The sequence below is a fragment of the Phalacrocorax carbo genome, chromosome 7, assembly GCF_963921805.1.
Source record: "Phalacrocorax carbo chromosome 7, bPhaCar2.1, whole genome shotgun sequence".
Taxonomy (NCBI): Eukaryota; Metazoa; Chordata; class Aves; order Suliformes; family Phalacrocoracidae; genus Phalacrocorax; species Phalacrocorax carbo.
This window is the reverse complement of record NC_087519.1, coordinates 46,040,853-46,046,852: the sequence shown is the minus strand read 5'-3', so window position 1 is coordinate 46,046,852 and position 6,000 is coordinate 46,040,853.

Genomic DNA, 6,000 nt, shown 5'->3' with positions numbered 1-6,000 from the left:
TTCATACTTCAGTTAAACCTTTCCATTAAAAGAAAAAATACTCCATAAGAGGAAAGATTTCATTTTGTATTCCAGTATCCTCTTTTACTACCTCTCTCACCCTTTCCAATACTAACTCAGTCATCCTTTACATCAGCAAAGCTAATAGACCTTTTTACTGTCACTCAAAATTAATTAGCAGCCCTTTCTTCATTCAGTACTCTACAGGCACATGCACATTTGCTTAGAGGATATGTCTATGTTATGCAATGTAATTTTCAGGGACTCCAGAACACAGCTACCACAGAAAGCAGTGGCTAGAGCCAGCAAATGCATTCTCAGCCCATATGACTTTTCATATCTTTTCAAATTTATTAAAGCTATGGAAAAGAAACACTTATTGGTTTTTTTTCCAATGGTCTTACAGAATATCTGAAATCCACTGAATTTGCTCTATCTACTGTATTTCTTTTACAGTATCAGTTGTGGGTTTTTTCAGCTTTACCCCAGACTCTCCTTTTCTGCTATTTTTCCAAAATTTTCCAAAGTTTCAATTCAAAATAAAAGTATTTCTAAGGAAGCCTTAGAAAAATCTCTACAGTCTGAGCAGCCTTCTGAAATGGGTGAGCTTAAGAAATTTCCCTGTAGCCTTTTCTCACTCAGGCTGGCGAAACGCTGCCATCTTCCTGTAGAGCTGCTCCTCAGCTTGGGGCTCCTCATCGATGAAAGAGCAGCATGTTTCTGTACTCTGCTTATTTAGAGAAGGAGTACTAGCCTGCTGCACAAAAATCATCTCTTCCCTTAAAGCTCCTTGAAGTCTCTGTAATATATGTGCAGAATAGAGAGGATTCCCTTTTTATTTAAGAAAGAGATGTTTTCTTTGTTTTTACACACAGTAAGCTGTGTCCTATGCTTTGTCCACATTCTCTGGGTATCATTTATGACAGCACTTATATTTGTGGTTTCAGGGTAAAGCAACACTTAAAATACTGGTTTCCTTGCAAAAATATTTGGTGAATAATAGTATCTTTTCAGGAAACAGGTCAGTGCTAGAAAGGTAATAGTGTTATTGGTGTAAGTAAAAGCAGTGATAACCAGCAAATACGAGTTCTCAGGCCTCTAGAGGCAGAATTTGGTTCCAGAGCTTTCAATCGTCACTCATTAAAACTCAGTTTCATCCTAAGTCCTGGGGCTGAATTTCCTGGTCTGCTCATTCAGCCTTCCTTGAAGGTGAGTGGGAGAGAAGATGATGAGGAAGTGACAATGGAAAGAGAAATGACGGGCTAAGACAACCCACTGCAGAGCTCTTGAGACTACACAGCAGGCAGTGAAATGTGCAAACAGTATTACGAATGGCTCTTGCGTCCATTAATTTTATTACTATTGGAGAAAGTTCTACATATACAGCTGATTTTCCTGCTGCTTCCAGATGGGGTCATAGCTGGGTCACTCAAAGGCATGTGCATTTTCCTTTTTTTTTCTTCCCTTCAGAAAGGGATAATTATTTCTTTCCAGCTGTTTGGATTCTTCAGTTAACTCTCTCAGTGCAGTTTTCCACAGTAGTGTGGTATTACTGCTGCCCAGCTCCTGCTAGATTTAATGACATTTGCTTTTTCTCCAATATGCTACATACATTTCACAGTGTCTAAAATAAGAGTGATTACTGAGCACAATGTTACATTTACTGGATTTGTTTCATGATTAGGTATGATCATGCTAATACAACTGCATTACGGGTGTTCTTCTGCTAGTAGAGCTGTGCAGCAAAATTAAAAGCATTCATATCATGCTGTTCCATGAATTATATTCATAGCCTGCTGTGCTCTCTATTAGAAAGCAAACAGTAACTGTGAGGAGGTGTACTGAAGAATTGCTTCCCTGCTAGCTGTCTGTCTCCTCTTATCAATTCGCTGAGCTAACGGCTGCTCAATAAAAGTGACATTTTCAAGTGTCTTGTCTCAAGAGAGCAATTATGCCACACCTAACAGAATGTCCTACTCTTCATACTATCTAGAATTGAGCTTTTCTGCAGATTTTGCTACCATCACTCTGTCTTGCCATCCACTAGAACAATAACACCTTCCTGACTAGAACTGCCCCTTTCTCATCCTTATATACATGGCATACTTAATATCTCTTCTATTTCAGCATTGCCGTCCTGGAAATACTACTTTATAATTGCTTCTTTCTCTTCTAGTTGGTCCCACTTTGGACATTTCCTGGATAACAGCACATAAACATCTCTGGTAGTGTGCACACAGTGCAACCCGGATGGATTCATTCTCATCTCTCAGCCATCTTGTTTATTGCCAACCTCACTGAAGTGCTGGCACTATTTTTGTTTTTTGTTGGCATGCTGTTTATAGACTTCTGAAAGTCTTGGGGAAAGACACACACCACGATTATGCCTCACCCAGTGGACGCTTTAGGGCTTACTCACTTTCAGCTCCATTTGTCTCTTATTAATTCTGTAATTCTCAAAAAAACCATTCTGTTCATTGCAGTATCAATCTACTGTCTATATTTACAGCACAGAAGCAAAAACTAAAGTTAGGGAGCTCTGACAATGGGAATTGCTTAATACTGGCCCATCTGCTCAGAGAGGCGCTACCTCACAGAGGGACAGGCTGTGACGTGCTGCTGCCAGTAACGATAACCCGTTGGTTTCAAAAGGAGCATCTGCACAGCAAGGTTCTGTTTTGCTTGAATTAAAGCTGGTGCAGTCCTGCCCACAATGAGCACATGAGTTAAATAATATTTTCAGGTTTGATGGGATTATTCGTGATTTACATTGCTCTAATTGCTCCTAATCAGTAAGCACCCTTTTCCTACAGCACAGCAATACAGCTGCAGCGGAAATGGATTAAGTATAAGAGTATCTGCCTTTTATTAGAAGCCACCATTGATTTAATTCATCTGGGGCAAATAACTAGATGAAATAATTAGCTGCAGTTTAACCATCTAGTATCTGATGGTGATTTCTGAATCCGACAGACTAAAAATGATCATTTAGTTTAACATCTTTTTAAAAGTCTGTTTAAAAAATTCTGGAAAAAAAAATAAAACATTTTCTTTCAGATGCTATTGAGGAATAAATTACAAAGACATTTGTGGAATTATATATATATATATATATGTTTATTCCTGGCACAGAAATAATATCACCTTCTGAGATGAAATATTTGTACAGCTGCTATAATAACCTTGTCTCTCTTGAGTGACAAAAGGAAGCAAAACCATAAGTCAAAGCTTAGCTTAGTGCAAGGTATGAAAATAAAATGTGACTCATGCACTAAATAGGATAAATTTTTAATACCCTATTTGTTGATTGCATCTTATGAATTGTGAATATTTGATTCTCTTTACAAGCATTTCTGAATTGTTACGTGCAGTGTGTCTCTTAGAAACCCCTTCTTAGACTGAGTAGGGCTGACTCTTCCTTTAATGAGATGTTGTGCAGTGCTGTTTGAAATGAGGCCAGAGAGGAGATTTCCATTACTAATGTATTTTCTCTTTGTGATCATTTCTTAGCAGAGAATTCACACCAGGATAAAGGATATATACCTGTATTGGAAAGGAGAGTATTTGTATTAGGAACCTCCCATAATTCAGGAGCTCAATGCAGAGGAGAAAGGGAATAGGTTATAAGGACCTTAATCTACAAATTCATGCCTGCCTTGACACAATCCAAACTAAGGACACAGCAGCAGGCAAAGGTGTCTTTTTATTTTTCTTGGTTTCTGCAAGATCATTTCCCATTGCTTTTTGGCAGTGCCATATTATTCCATTCTAACCCTGTTTCTTTAGAAAATTTGGGAGACTTAGGGGTTGTCATGACCTGTCTACCTCTCCGCTCACTTACCTGTCCTTGCCACCCCCAGCCCAAGCTGAGTCTGTTTGCAAATATCAGGGAAATTTGGGAGTGAAATTACAACCACAAAGATAGTGTTCCTGTAAGTTTTGAATGATTGCAATATGAACTCATCCTTTAGAAGAGATCAGAGAATCTAGTTCAGATCCATTTGCTCCAGCCACAAGAGAAGTTTCAGAGCTTAGACCTTACTTGGTGTGCAAGTCAACAACCTGGAGGCACAGCTGTGTGGAAAATCATGCTCCTATTTTATAGAGTTGCTTGTTTCTTACTACAACCAAATTCTCTCTTTAGTTTTACGATGAAACTGATCTTTCTGTACATGTTTTATCAGAATTTATCAGTCATGTTGAAGAAAGATAAATAAGAGGGTAAGCTGCTTGAATTCATCACTCCTAAGACCTTTGGTTTATAACTATGAAATGACCAGAGGAAAGAACATTTCACCATATTGTAAGTTCTGGTAAAAGCTTCCACCGAGAATTGCAAGGTGCAGTTCATTTAATAAAATACATTCTGTGGGAAGAGAAACTGAATTGAGTAATACGTCATCAGCCTTGAATGGGTATGGCGATAAATAAAAGTGACTTTCTTCCTAAAAACTCTGGGGAATGTTTCATTCCAAATTCAAAGGGAAGGCACAGAATGGACTGCTCTTACCAAGTGTCCAAAATCTGCAGAGAGACACAGAGGCTATATATGCACAGCCAATAAAGCAAGGTCAATACAGCATGTGAAGAGGATGGTACTGAGGGAACTTTCAGAAAATTTGTGGTTGATATCTGCCATCAGGGCTATTGGACATCCAGTGTGGGTATAATGACTAAGGATACAGGAGAAAAAATTCCCAAAGTAGGGAAAATGAATTTCCCAAGCATCGTTCAAATTGATTCTAAACACCCAGCAGTAACGTGGCAGACCAAATGAAATTGACACAGGCAATGGAAACAGGGAATTTAAGAATGAAAGTAACCGATCACATATGAGGAAGCTCTAGGACATGCCGGAGTGAATGAAGCTGGTTTCCCACAGTTTAGCATGCAGGTTAATTGAAATTTCAGCTGAAGCTTTCTTTATGGTTGGAGTATTTATAAAGCCTCTGCTTTGTGTTCATTAGTTTCTAGTGAAGAGGGAACTCTGCTGCAGCCTGTCTCTTGTCTAGGGAGCCTGCTGTGATTTGTCTCCTCTGATCAGCTCCTCATTTTCATAAATCTTGCGGGAACTTAATAGCTTCAACACCCCCAGATTGAGATGAAAATGATCATTTTGTCAAAAGGAATTGAGGGATGGGGAGTGGAAGAGAAAGACATGTGCATCCACACCCAGGCGGCATGGTCATGTGTTTCCTGGGGAAGCCAGGCTAAAAATTAACAGTCCAAACAAGGGTGAATGATGCTTCTTTCTCATCTTATCTTCTGACTGTACTTCTGACCAGGCTCACACTGATAATCTTAAGATTTAGAACACTGTCCTTAATTTAAAGTTGACTTGCGGGGCAAAGGTGACTGTGATTTGTAAATAGAAGGAAATAAGCCCTGGCCTTTAGCTGGCACAGCACAGATTAACAATCAATAGTCCAGCAGGACAGATAAATCACCAAAGCCAAGGCAAATCCTGTACAGTTAAAGGCCAGATGGATGGTCCAGATGCAGGACTGTACCTCATGTGGAAGGCAGGATGGATGCTTCTCTCTTGCAAATTTCTGATGTGAGGGTTGACAGTTGGTCCTGATAAATAATGCAGAATCCTCAAAACAGAGGCAGCTGCGATGTGAACGGGAGAATGGAGAGGCAAAGGTTCCTGGTCAGGTCAGGCTGCGTAGAAGGGGTGTGGCTTTATGAGAGGTCCTGCAATGAGGACAGTTCTATGGAAGCATAGGGCACATGGAGTTCCACCAGCCTGGCCTGTTTTGGGGCATAGCTGTCCCACTTCTATAGCAGGGCAGCTTGGAAATCAGAAATGAAGGCAGGGTTATTCAGATAAGTTGTCATTGCCCTTACATCTGATCCTTGTGTTGTGGGCTCTTGTCAGACGAAACAGCTGCAGCCTTGCGTTCTCTTCCACTGCCTGTCCCATTTGGGTCTTCAGCACCTGGGAATCACTGCCTCCAACTCTGCCCTGCCCTGGCAGCAGGAAAAACACCCAAGCAA